This window comes from Anabrus simplex, chromosome 1 (assembly GCF_040414725.1).
Source record: "Anabrus simplex isolate iqAnaSimp1 chromosome 1, ASM4041472v1, whole genome shotgun sequence".
Taxonomy (NCBI): Eukaryota; Metazoa; Arthropoda; class Insecta; order Orthoptera; family Tettigoniidae; genus Anabrus; species Anabrus simplex.
Genome location: NC_090265.1, coordinates 632,121,378 through 632,136,499, shown reverse-complemented (window position 1 = coordinate 632,136,499; position 15,122 = coordinate 632,121,378). Strand labels below are relative to the sequence as shown.

Below are 15,122 nucleotides of genomic sequence, written 5' to 3'. Positions count from 1 at the left end.
TGGTCATCAACAATAACTTCTTTGTTTTCGACAAAATTATATATCAACAGAATGGACTGGTGATGGGATCACCTTCATCAGGAATTTTGGCTAATATTTATTTAGATAACTTAGAACATACAAAAATCAATTACAACAACTTTCCAAATATCTCATGTGGGCTAGATATGTGGACGACACATTCGTCATTATGGATGAATGAATCAAGAACGCGGAATCCACTCTTCAAGACTTGAATAGTATTGACCCATACATTAAATTCACACTAGAATCAGAAACCAATAAAGCAATCAATTTTCTAGATATAACCATTATTAGAAATACATCTGGCCTGTCTTACAAAATACACAGGAAACCTACACAAACTGCTAACACTATACACAAAGATTCCATACATCCCATAATGCACAAACGTGCAGCATACAATAGCATGGTATATCGAGCCTTCGCCATACCCATGGCAAAGAAAGATCTTAATAACGAACTTAATACCATAAGGGCAATTGCCAAGTTCAATGGGTACAGCAGGCAGTTTATAGAACAAATAATAAAGAAATATAGGTACCGACCAAAAGCTAACTCATAAAAGAAAAAGAAAAAACTCCTATCTCAACCACCTTCACTTATAATAATGACGTCCACAAAATCACCAACCTTTTCCGAAAACACAATGTAAGAATTTTATTCAAAACTAACAATAGAACCTCCAAAATTTTACACAACTCTGCATCAATCAATACCCCCAGTATCTACTCTAAATCTGGAATAAATATAGACTAAAATGGAATGAATGCAGCAGCTCCTACGTATGTCAAACAGGACGCAACTTTATGATTAGATATTCGGAACACGTCAACGCCGTGAGACACAATAAGTTCTCCGCCGTGGGTATACATATGCACGACACTAATCACAAATTTACCGACATTGAACAAGATATGGAAGTTCTTCAAACAGTAAACAAGGGACCCATAATGAATATCATTGAAAGTTGTTACATCAACTGCGACCAATATTTTAACCCCAATTACAATTTAAATGAGATTTACGAGAAACCCAATATCCTTTTCGATCTTTTAATCGATTGGCTTAAAAATACCAAACTACTGAAAAACAGTTCGATTTTCCAAGTAATCCGGAATACACACTCCCGTCAATTATCCCCACTACCCCATCCTTCTGCCCCGCCTTAGTTCCATTCCCCCGCAAGTGCTCCGCCTCCTTCCCCTCGCCTCCTTTACCGTTGCCCACACATTTCGTCCGGCTCCGTCTGTGTAACAACACGTTTACATGCTGCTCAAGGTGAGTCAATCATCATTCAACGATTCTAATGTTTCTAGTAACTTCCATACATTGCTTCCAACGTCTAACTTGGCTATTTTCTCCTTCAGGTTCAAATTGAAGTGGGAATTCATCTCTAATTACATCACGATCTTATATGATCAAAGTAAACTTCCCTGGAACCACCTAATATCTAAAGGAAAAAATGTCATTCACACAGACAGCATACAACTGCAAAAATTCACTTATCCCGGATGCACACAGACTGAATTATGTAACGAACAGCCGGAATTTTAAGAATTTTATATCACACCAATTGTATCATAATTTTATCGTATTTCATGTATCACCACATTAATTGTATGTTATTTTATAATAAGTTAAAATGTGTTTTAGATGTTTTAGGAATATATATCTTGTTTTAATTTGTACTCAAGGCTGATGATGGCACATAGATGCCGAAACTAGTACCATTTGACTATTTGACATGTGTTTAAATCACAATAAAACATCATTGTATTGAATAGGTGGACCTTGAAAGAATTTTTATATTATTTACTGTAATCCCACTTCAATACGGAACCAATGAAATTCATAACTATAAATTTCCAGAGGTCATGCGTACTAGTAGTAGTAGTAATAATAATAATAATAATGTAGGATTTTAACAGCATTACCAGCAGTCGTACACGTCGTTCGCTAGTTTATTAGCTTCCTCGGCAAATCAGTGGTAAGGTCCAACCCACAATCACAGGTTCGATTCCCAACAACAAACAACAAAAGAAAACATTAAAGCTGAGAAAATGAGTTTCATTTTAGCTGTTCTGCCTATAAAAAGAAAATTATATTACTCCTACAACAGCAGCCCTGCAGTCTCTTTCTACACAGATGTAGAAATAGATGAGAATGAAATACCAGCACTCTGTTATCTATACAATTTCAGATGTGCGAGGTGAGAAAGTACATACGAGTAACTCATGCCCTATTTATAGATCCCATAAAGCTGACTGGAGAAACATCCCACACAGATCTTAAGGAACCATATCTTCACGGCCAGTAGTTAACTTTAGATTTAATATACTATAACTCAAAAACTATGTTAGATAAAATTTCATGGATTTCTTCAGTCTCTTTGTAGAACAGTTCTCCATACTGACAGCTCATCATCATTCTTGTATTGTAATTAATTTGTCTGAGCAGCTTTGATATTTCAAATTATGCTTTACTGAGAGTGCTAGGAGCCTTTCTAATGGGGCGACACTGCAAATATCTGATTGATTGGTAATGGGAGGAATGTCAAGAACAAAATGCATAAGGTTTGACGTCTAGTATAGTAACTCATCAATGCTTAGAGCCTTTCCATCATGAAATGATCTCATTAGGGATGGAACATGAGAGTGCACGTCTCGATAATCATGATAATCGCAAGAACTTCTCAATGTTTTCTTACAACAGCATGCCTCTTGAGACTCTCAGGAACATAAGCACGCTTCTTACATCCCGGGTACATGGCACATTGAGAACAACAGGCTTTGACATCTTACCCAATGGGACAACAGGCTGGGTAATGAACGGAAGTTTGGCCTTCTATTCGCAGGGAATAATACATGAACACGCTAGAAGAACATCTGCAACATCCACTCAACCCACAGAGAAAAATACATCATTTTATTTAAGCCTACTCATTTCATTGGCGTGAATGCAATTCCTTCCTATGGTATGTCATATAGGTATATTTTATACATCATTATTAAGTATTATATGTAGCTTGTGCATACTTTTACACTTGTTTTTTCTTTTTCTTATTTTACAGTTGATCCCAACAGGGCTCCATTTTAACTGTTCAGAACTTATTTTAACTCATTGTGACAACACACTGTTAATAAGATGGCTTTGATATGTTATAATGATTATAAAAGTTAGAATGCTAATTATTAATCTCTTTAAGGAAAATCCAACCAGTATACAAATTAACAGAACAACTAGAACAAGTCAAATCCCTATCAAGAAAGGCGTAGCTCAAGGTGATCCCCTCTTTCCTATAGGCCTACTATTCAATTTTGCAGTCAATAATGTTCTGAGAGAACGACGTGAAAGAGAAATAGCCGATGAATATGGGTACAACTTAATACCAGGTGTGAAAAATTTGATGGAGCTTGCTTTTGCCGATGACTTGGTGCTATTGTGTAAGAACAAAGCAGCAGCTAAACATCTTACTGATCTAGTATCTCACAACTCTGGATGGGAATACAACTGAGTGCATTTCACCGAATGAAACAACACGATACCTTGGGGTAACATATCAAGAGGAAATTTAATTTAATCCTACTGCAGTAATCAATCAGCTCACAAGAAATTTGAACCAGTTAGTTAGTTTACCCTTTATCATTCCAGATAAGAATCTAAATATACTCAACCAATATACTTGGCCACAACTTATCTACCCTTTCCAGTATGCACCTGTGAAAAACCTGACAATGAAATTTCTTGGTGACATTGATAAAATTATAACGAGTTCCATTCAAAGAAATTATTGGATTACCTACTGACGCCCAAGATGCAACGATTTACGCACCACGCTCTTAGAGGACTTCGAATTTTCAAAGCTCAATGGGAGGCTTTCATTCAGCATACAAATATTTGCAAAAGGCTGATGCATGTGAGAAGCCCATACATAGAAGCCAATAGAGAACTCCGTACTGAAATCGCCCATTGCCACTTAGCAAGGAACAACTTGAACATCTCTAAAACCCTCTTCCCAAGCTCATCCAAAAAGTACTCCGCGATGATTCCAAGCGTAAGAGAATGATATTCTTTTCCCACTGGAAGAAAGGAAACGCTTGATCAGTAATAAGAGAGGTATGTCATGCGGACAATGGACAGAAGCAATTAAAATGAACTGTAATGCCATCCCAGTTCGATCCCTCCCTGGAAGGACCCTTAATTCAACCCATTGCAGAAGATGTGACGAGTTTGAAACCTTACCTCATGTATTAGGGATCTGTTGTAAGGGAGAGCTGATGAGGATCCATCGGCATAATACAGTTTGCACACTGATTGATGGAAGCCTCCATAAACAACAACATTTGGATATCCATGAAGAAGGAGGAGGATGGCTTTCCACAAATGGATCCACAAGACAAGCCGATACTGTTGTAATCGACCGGGCAAAAAAATACGGGAATGGTGAGGGGATCCCACTGTAAGATTCAAGGAAAATGAACAGCAGCATCGATTAGTGTGTGAGGAGAAAAAGGCCATATATGAACCATGCCTTGAGGATCTCGGAAAGAAGTATGAAATCACAAAATGGGAAGTCATTGGCCTTATGATTGGTGCTAGAGGGACAATTCCTAAAGAGATGCTGAACTTATTAAGAATAAACAAAATCCCCGACACTATTATCCAGATCATAGCGGACTCAGCATTGAAAATATCATTGGCGGTTGTAAGACACCACTTGTACTCCGTAACTTGAAGAACCATGTATAGGAATCTTCTTTCTCAAATAATATCTGAAGGAGACAATCTACCTGATGGTGGCAATAGTAATCTTGAGTTATGATTCAAGCCCTGCTTAATCCATACATCATGTAAAATAAATATTATTCATATGAACTGATTAGGAGGCCAATCTTTTGCTTCATTAATTAGGGTGGATATCAGGTAGATTATCTCTCTTCCTTTCCAGCTGAGAGTTATAATTGTATATAAAAAGTTTGTAAGAAAGACGAGATAAATCATAGGCTACTTAAAGGGAAGAGCAACAGACAATTTTATTCAATAGAAAACAATAAATTTGTTTGTTGTTGTTGTGCCAATAATTAATAAATAAGTGTAATAAACACTCTGACAGAATGATTTAGTATAGCGTTAATGCCCAGTGTTAAAGTCATGCTAGTTTAAAGAAATGCCAACACTGGAAATGTTTAAGCTTTTTATGTAAATCAAGCAATTTCTTTCATATTTTCAAGACAAAGTGTTTAAAAACTGGAAGTTTACGTTACTTTTATTACATCCTGTATTTAGAATTACGATGTTAACAATGAGAGTAGGATCACATTGCCTGATTCTTCAAACCAATATAACTGTATGATTCAATATAAATATTACCTACTGTATAGGTACGTGTATAAATCTGTAAAATGTAGTAATTTCAATAAACGGGGGGAAAATGGTAGTCTGTACGAACAAATGTGAAGCGGACATTTGATTTGGTGACTTCTTCACCAGAAACACATTGTAAGCAATTCCCTTTACGTATGTACTAAGACATATTTCATAATAAATATTACGTCCTTAAAAATAATGTTTCGATATTCCAGGCCGAAGAACTATTTTGTTTAGCTGATGGCCCAAATAATCCTCTATGAAGGTTAAGAATTAAATACTATTTGATGTTTATTGTGGTTTTCTTTATGAAGACCATCTTAACGACATTTGGTTATGTCATTCCTTTCTGTAAATAAGAAGTTGTGCTCATATGGACCGATATATAAGGTCAAAGCAAATATTCTGTGTGTTCCATGGCAGATCAACCAAAAACGCAATCGTTCAAAATAATGAATGCTGCACTTTGGGCTATAAGTCCTAACATTTCATTGTAATTTGCAAACGCACTAAAGAGAGTGCAGCACTATCCACTTTCTCTCGAGATGCTTTATGAGATTCTCAAGATTTTGGCTATTTGTCTTGGGACTCTCAAGCGAGAGAAATTCCCATCCCTAGATCTCACAGCCACATCTCAATGTATTTAGTCACCTCTCTCTTTGCAGTACACCACTTTCACATTCTCCATATTCCACTCTTGATTGCCATTTATCTTCCACCATACAGCTCCTCATGGTACTGTTTCCATTTTTCTGCAACACCTTTCTGCTAATACAACACTCCATCGTCATTCCCTAACCCACTACACTTTATTTTGCGACCTCCAAATAATATTTTGATTTCCTTGTAAGCATTGGCACTGCCGGTGGCTCCAAGTAGCCTATGCAGTGGCCTCCACGGTATGCACTAGCCATACATCTTGGTAGGTGTGCTATTTACCATCTAGCCCAAATAGCACACTGGGGCGAAACACTGGCAACCATGAATGAGTTAGCTAGAAAATTTATAATGTCCAATAACAGACCATTTATATTGGTATTATAAATTTACTAATTCGGGACAAATATTACAGGTTTCCTATGGGAACAAACACCTGTATCATCAGATGGCCAGGCAGGCATCAATTTTTGAAAATGAGAGAAAGTCTCTCATAGTGCATTGGCACTGCCGGTGGCTCCAAGTAGCCTACGCAGTTGCCTCCACAGCCCCCCCACATACATCTCAGCATCAAGCGCGACACTGTTCACGGAACACACCTCGCCAAGTGGACATACTCTCCGTCGTCGCAACTTCCAACTTTTGCTCGGCCGGGCGGCCTTCATCTCTACCTGCCACCCAGCCGACCCCAATCAGCAATAGGTTGACGCCACGGTGGCTGCTCACCTCCCCACGACCATGTATTATCCCCGGAGTCTATCCAGCCATCTCCAAAGAAGACATCGAGACCTTCTCGCCGCCGACTTTCCGGTACATAACGCCTTAGAATGATGGATGACCACACCTGTACACCCACTACACAGATTCCAGTGCATATCAGCAGAGAAGACTCCCTCCGCCGCCTCTTCACTTCCGGCGCGATGATCCATTGTAAGAACTACGCAGTGGTGCCAACCCCTCCGTACATTCAAGCCCAGCTCACTGAGACACCAACCCTTGTTCCAGTTGTTCAGGAGCCCCCATCCCGGATGACGCTTCAGCCATCAACACCTTCCTTCTCTTCCTGTCACAACGGTTACCACTTGTCACCCATCACCTGTTATGTCGTCATCTCTCCCAATTTCTTCACCCACTGCCCTTCAACAACTCCCTGCTAGCACGCCGGACTCAACTATCGTCGCTTCACCATCGATATATTCGCCAGCCAACACCACAGCAGCCGCCACCCAGACATCATTTACCCAGTCATCTTCACAGTCCCCACCAGCTGTGTATAGCTGTGTACAACATGGAATCCCACCTCAAATCTCCGACAGGGACGTTCTACAAGAACTTTGTGCGGCGGGCGTTCCCGTCCGCTGGCACTTGGACGTGCTATTCGGATTCGGAACGCCCATGGCCCTACCTTTATGGTGCGGCTCCAACTGCCTACATCTGATGACGTCCACCAGCTCATCGTCACGTCTCGTCACCCCCGACCAGCCCCTCCTCCTGTTTACCCATCTCCACCAGTGTGCCCACCCATTCCTCCAACTGGTTTCATCCCTCCACCCCTCCCAACATTTGAACTCCTTCGTCTTCTCATCGCTTCCCTCCTTACCTTGAACCTTTACCCCGGCACTTCCTTCTGAACTTCATCTCTCCCACTTGCACTCCACCTTTTCCCCCACACCCTTCCATAAATCACTTATTGTCTCGCATGTACTTCTGAATTAAATAAAGCGTTTGTTCAATCCTTAGTTATAGACATAATTCCTATCCCATCTCCTACTTCTTCACATCCTTTACCCACCTCCTTCTTCCATTCACATCTCCCCAACCCGCCCGCATCTCTTGGCCACAGAGAGGGCGTTACCCTCTAGGTGGTCCGCCCCAAAAGCATTAAAAAGTTTTTTTTTAAAAGCCTCCACAGTATGCACTAACCATGTGTCTTGGTAGGTGTGCTATTTACCAACTGATGAGCCCAATTAGCACACCGGGGTGAAACGCTGGCAACCATGAACGAGTTAGCTGGAAAATTTATAATGTCCAATAATGGACCAATTATACTGGTATCAGTAAAATGATTCGAGTATCCCATCACTACTTACCAATCCTTCCGCTGCTGAAAATCTTCAATATGTTAGTGTGACATTAAACCACTAGCAAAAAACAAGTATCCTAAAGTAGATAAATTAATGTTTCATGGCAAAAATGTCTTTGTAAAAAGTACCCTCAAGAATAAATCTGTTTAAAGAGAAAAACCCAGGTCTTGCGCTTCTTCCTCTGCCTATTGTCAAGCGGTCGGCTACTTGGCTTAGTGCTGTGGTATACTATGCAAACAAAGTCGAAAGTTTTGCCTCCGTTGTGAATGCACTTGATAAAAACAATGGGTTGTCAATTGGGATTCTTGAAGAATTACTGAAAGACAGCTCTTTGAAAAAAGATTTGGCATTTGTACAGGGTCTTTTTTTTAGCTCGCTCCGACTGTCAGGGGAACATGCACGGAAGGCCATAGCGCAGCCGGGTGACTCATTTGCCGAGAGATATATTGCTTCATGACCGGCTAAGATGATCTAATGCGGTACTGTAGAGAAAACCATTGCTTCACAGTAATAGTTTAACCTCTATAGTACTAGTAGCGTGTTCAATGTGTTCGCTTTAAAATAGCATAGTTTCTGTAGGAATACAAAAGTTATTGTGTATTTAACGTGTGACGTATACAGTAGAACAGCATGTATTCATTGTGTTGTGCTGTGCGAAGCATTCTTCTTATACAGTGCCGCTTTCGATTCATCCCCAAATTTCCTGGTATCCTCCCTCCCCATAGGAGTACAGTATGTAAATCAGTAAAGAAGTTTTGCACCACCGGGTCTATTCTTAACAAGAAATCACACAGGAGACGAACCGTTTTAACAGAGGAAAAGCTTGACGAAATAGGAGCTCTCTTGGAAAGAACTCCAACAAAATCCCTGTTGCATCTCACTGTACAAGCTAATGAGTCATTATCTTCTGACCACAAAGCAACAAAACTGTTAAAGGCCAAACCGTATAAACCCACCCCTGCCCAACATTTAAAAGCATCTGACAGTTTCACTAGGGTTCGGTATTGTAACTGGTTGCTTCAGTCGGTTCATCACGATGGGTATGTTGACCCAGAACTTTTATTTTACAGTGACGAGGCATGGCTACACTTAAGCGGCTATGTAAATAGTCAAAACAATCACTATTGGTGTGCATAAAATCCCCACCAGCTGCATGTCCGTCCACTTCATGATGTAAAGACAGGAGCCTGGGGCGCATTAAGTGCTTGCAGAATTACAGGGCCGATATTTTTCTGTGAAGCAATAAATGCTGATCGATATATAGACCTCACTCTCCGACCACTCTTTCAAGAGCTGATGGAAGAAGAAAGGAGTAATGGTTACTTCAAGCAAGATAATGCAACGGCACACACTGTTAATCGGTCTATGGAGGTAATAAGGGAAGTTTTCGAAGACCCTGTGATTAATTATCCCCCTAGATCTCCTGATTTAAATCCCTGTTATTATTACCTGAGGGGGATGCTGAAGGGAAAAGTGTATGCGAACAACCCTCACACAAGAGAAGATCTACAAGAGAACATCAAACAAGTTATTTTGAACATCACATGGGCTGAGATTCACCGAATATCTGCAAACCTGTTTACGATGTGTCAAGCGTGTTTGACAGCTGAGGAACAATATTTTGAACATGAAATGCAATGCCAGGTAGGTTTCAGACTAATAGTTTCACTAGAAATGGCTTTCAATAAGTGTGAATTGCCATGATGTAGTGGGGAGGACAAGCGCGCATTATACTGCCTAAGAACGGAGTGTCATTGCACCAGCCGTGCCGTGGTCTGAGTGGAGTTGCGGAGCGAACTAAAAAAAAAAGACCCTGTATCTGCCAATCTAAGTTTCTTGTATACAACCGTAAACATACGTGAAAATCCATTAACCTCTTGACCAAAACAGTGAAGGAAGTACGTGCTGTTGAAAATAAACCAAGTTCACTCTCATAATCAGCCTCGCAGGTACAGGGACTGTTAAAGGTCAAACATCATAATTAGAAACATTAGAAATTATACATTTAGAAAAAAGGTTTGAAAAATGTGCAAACATGCTTAAGTACTGGAGGGTGCTCACGTTGGTGAAATTGACAGCGATAGTGTAGATAACATTCCTCTCTTTAACTATGCATGCCTGATGTCCTGTGATGTGGAGTGATCATTTTCCCAGCATAATGCCTTCTTTATACATAATCGGCATGCGTTTGTGATGGTCAATTTGGAGAAGACCTTTGTTGGTCACTGCAATTCTGAGACTGTTCTAGCAACTAATATTTCAGTGTGTGCAATTGGTGAGTACAAACTGGTACAAATTTTTCACAGATGGTAGGTTGCTTTTGCCAAATTTAAACAAAACAGCACATTATTTTGGTAAATACCATAATATCTACTCTGGTACGCCAAAAATTAATATACTACTGTACTCTTCCATACACAGACATCCGTTTGCCTTAAGGAGCACATATGGTAGCACCACATTTTAATACAATACTTCTCGGCACAACAAGTTCCCTCCTTTGAAGTCTGCTGAGAGCTTTACCAGAGTAAGGTTCAGTTTAGTCAAGTCCTCATGTGCTTAGTGCTCAGTGTGTTGTTCCAATGCCATTTTCATTACATTAGCATGTGTATATACATAATACCTTCAAGATAGTACAAGAAATCTTGTGCAAAAACACACTATGACTCGGTACCAGGCGAGCGCTGGCCGCATTACAGCAAAGTGCTTGGCGGGAGACAGGTTCGCAGTGCAGACAACCGGAAACCCCGTGAATAGATAAAATAACGTCCCTGTATTTTACAATCCGCGTGAAACTTAATGCTTTCCGGCCAGTCTTCTTCTTTTCTCTTCCCAGAACTTCTTCATTCGTTCACTCCTTATTTTTCTCTGCTCCTCAGATATTACAAATTTGGGCCTGTTCTTCTGCTGCTCTTCATGAAATTTGTGGTCATCTACTAGAGTTCTGAACTTCTTTCTGTTGAGGATCAATTCTGGTGTTATTTTAATTTCTTCTGCATCCTTCTTAACCTCCTCCACCCATTTCGTTGTTCTCCTCAATCCAATTATATATTTAAATATCCTTTTAGTCAGGCGGTTGTCATTCATTCTGACGAGATGTCCATAAAATTTCAGTCTTCGTTTTCGCATTGTGTCCGTGATTTTTTCGGAATACTTGTAGAGATCCTCATTTCTCCTTTTCCTCCATGTACCATCCGTTGTTTTCTGAGGTCCAAGAATTTTCCTCAGAATTTTTCTTTCCTTCTTCTCAATTTCTTCAAGTTCCCCTTTTTTATTTAATATAAGGCATTCTGAACCGTACAACCCCTCTGGTTTTACAACAGCGTTGCAGCGTTTAATTCTGGCTTTGTAGGATATTGCCCGTTTATTGTACCTGTTCTGTGTCAGTCTGTAGGCCAGTTCTAGCTCTTTCCTTGTTTGCCTCCTTTAATATTACACTTAATACACTTAATACAAAATACACTTAATACAAAACTCAAAATGGTTATACTCAAAATGTCTGAAAACTGAACAATCTGATCCTAACTATCCGTTCAATCCAACAGAACATTTACATGTCATATTCAAGGATGCTGCAGAAATACAGCGTGCTCCAGAGTTATTTTTCTGCACTGGCAGCACGAGTAGGGGATCTTTCTGTCTTGGCATTACGCACATCTCTTTTATACCCAATATTTTCATGCTCTTCTTCCTTCACTCCAGATTCGTTAAAAAGAACATAAAATGCTATTTATGAACACAGCTTGAAAATATAAAACAGACCCTACACGGTCAATAAAACTGTCAGTACTGAGAAATATTGACAGTAATACTGATCGCGTGTGAACTGGAATGATGGAATGAAGGCCAGTACTGAAGCAGATCAGGATTTCCTGATCTGTGAGCGTCAGTACTGTAGAGTGGTGGGGATAGTGACAGTTATACTGACCGCGTGAGTGTGCTCGTCATTAATTCAGTCAGTATTAACGGAGCAGCGATGGACGACAAATGTGTTTCTCACCGAGGCCAAGTAGGGCATTGCAAAAGTTTATCGAGCTATATGAAATGCTGCCAGAATAAATGTAAAGGCCTCTCTCCACTGAATAACATTTAACACCAACATGTTAAATTGAAAATGTTAGAATTGACATGTATGTTGTCATTGTATCTTCAAATAGACTTTGCATGTTAACTCAGATTGTTGAGGTTAACACTTTTAACATGTTGGCGTGTTTTCCGCTCCAAATGGAAAACTTGTCAAGTCAATTCATTGTTCGTGATATGTCGGCACAGCTTCGGCAACTTTCCGTGCTGTTTCCATGCCAAATGATTGCTTAAACGACGTGCTTCTCGTGAAATATTAGGATTATAGTTACAAGCTACGAATACAGTACGCGCACATGTGTCATTCTCTCTGCACTATACTCAAATTCATGGTCAGAAATGGAGTGGAGCAAAACCACTCTCAACTTAATTAATGATATAATAGGAAGGCCTTCTTTGAGGGATGTCTCATCGAAGGAATACCGAGATTAAAGCGAGGAAAGCCGACAGTTTCCAGGAACTCAAAATTATCTATAATTGCTCCCGTGAGTGCATTGAAAAAAACTAGCCTCCTTCCGCTCCCAGTACAGTCGAGAACTGCAAAAGGTTTAAGTGCCACGTGGACGAAGTTTATACTGTGCGGAAACGCAGGATTATCCCAAGACGCAGGTGAGGTGGAATAGCTGCTCGTAACTGTATGTCCTCCTTTCTTATCGTAGGAAGTATTTTTTCCCAAAACTACATTAAAATAATGCTCACACATTCCCAGAAAAAAATGAAATCCAAACCTGTCTTCCACTTTTAGTTCATTCAGAATGGCATCCACATTGTGGCTTGTATTGAGATATTGTCATACCCACATTCTCCTTTCCTTCCTCCTCAAGATCTTGTAAGAAGCAACAGTGGCAATAACAAAGGCCAAATCCTCTTCATCTGAATTCATACAAGGCACTATCTGAATGTATTACCACAAACTGATATGATAAATAATAATAAATAATAATCGTATGGCCTCAGCTACCGTGTGCAGACATTTCAATTTGACGCCATCTGGCTGTCTGCTCGTCAATTTCGACGTTCCGTTTTACTCTAGGCCCCCACTAGATGGCAGACCGAGTAAACCGAAACTCTCTTGGGCGTCTATGGCTGAGATTTAATTAATTTTGTCGGGTAAACACCAAATGTGTCACCAGAGATCTTTCACATGCCGACATCGTACGACATGGAGTGTCGAATGGACTTTTTTCCGCCCTTCAAAAATCCGACTACCTCTGCCGGGTTTGAACCCGCTATCTTGGGATCCGGAGGCCGACACTCTACCGCTGATCCACTGCCTGTATATAAACAAAGGAAGTCAAGTTTAATAATATTATTTGCTTTACGTGCCACTAACTACTATTATGGTTTTCAGAAACACCGAGGTGCTGGAATTTTGTGCCGCAGGAGTTCTTTTACATGTCAGGAAATCCACCGACACGAGGCAGACGTAGGCCTATGTGAGCACTTTCAATTACCACCGGACTGAGCCAGGATTGAACTTGCCAAGTTGGGGTCAGAAGGCCAGCGCGACTGTCTGAGCCACTCAGACCAGCGAAGTCTAGTTCAACGTGTTTATAGTGTGGACACAATGTTAAATGAAACAGTATTTAACATTTAACAGTTAACATGTTGATGGTGTCACCAGTTAACATACATGTTGTTGTTGTTGAATGTTAATCAATTTTGTAGCGACATTACACGACCATTACTACTGTCAATATTTTGGTCCGTACTAGTGCACTTGCTTACCACTGCAGTAACTCACTTTACAAATAAAAAGTCAATAACTGTCAATACGGAATGAGATTTATAAGATGCAATTGCGGTATTCTATCAAAATGATGATGCTTGTTATTTTAAGGGGCCTAACGTCGAAGGTCATCGGCCCCTACTATCAAAATGGACATGTGTAGTTATCATATTAGCACTCTGCATGAAATGCAGTGTTGATAACAATGTTATTTGCTTTACATCCCACTAACTACTTTTACGGTTTTTGGAGATGCCGAGGTAATGGAATTTAGTCCTGCAGGAGTTCTTTCACACGCCAGTAAATCTACCGACACGAGGCTGACGTATTTGAGCACCTTCAAATACCACCGGACTGAACCAGGATTGAACCTGCCAAGTTGGGGTCAGAAGGCCAGCGGCTCAACTGTCTTGAGCCACTCGGCCTGGCAAAATGCAGTGTCAAGCATAAACAATAGGTTAAAGACTGGCTTAGGAAAAGAGAATAGCATTCTCATATGAAGTTGCTTGAGGAAAATACAATATACCGAAGCAGAAGATTATCAGAATTATCTCCGAATAACATGTTTAGACAGGCAGGATGTGAAAACCATAAGGAACCAACTACTTATGTCTCTAGAAAAAAAGAAAAAAATGCCCGTGCACTGGCAGATTAATAAAGAGAAAACAATTCTGAGAGATTTCCAAAAAATCAAACTGGTAAATATATTTCTCTTTAACTACCATATATCAACAGTGATTACTGTATGTCAGGTTAGGATTCAGAGGTACTCTTTTGGACACAACTGTACCTACATCAGGTTAGTACTAACAGGCACTTCGCTGAACACAAAAGCATCACCAAAAAGTGTAAAACAATGGTAACATGACTGGTAGAAATAATAACATTCATGATCTAAATTTTGTCCCCTTAGGCCTACACAAGATGGCACCAACTGATATCGCAACAGAACTCGCATGGAATAATAGCTTTGATACGACACGATGGGTCCTTACCACCAAGATATCCCCCCATGACAATTTCAAAAAAAAAAAAAAAAAAAAAAAAAGGGTGGTGATTGTAATTTTAATTAAAAAACCAATGGTACTTACCAGGGGAGAGGAAGTTTAAGTTTCTACCCCTCAAAAAGAGAGGTATCAACCCAAAAAAATGAGAAGGATCATGAAAAGAATGAAAAG

The 15,122-nt window shown here is 39.9% G+C and overlaps 1 protein-coding gene across 2 annotated transcripts in view; it reads right to left on the bottom strand.

Annotated features, from left to right (window-relative positions):
• LOC136857231 (uncharacterized) overlaps positions 1-15,122 on the bottom strand; it is a 277,547-nt gene that overhangs the window by 261,084 nt on the left and 1,341 nt on the right. The gene's annotated exons all lie outside the window — the stretch shown is intronic.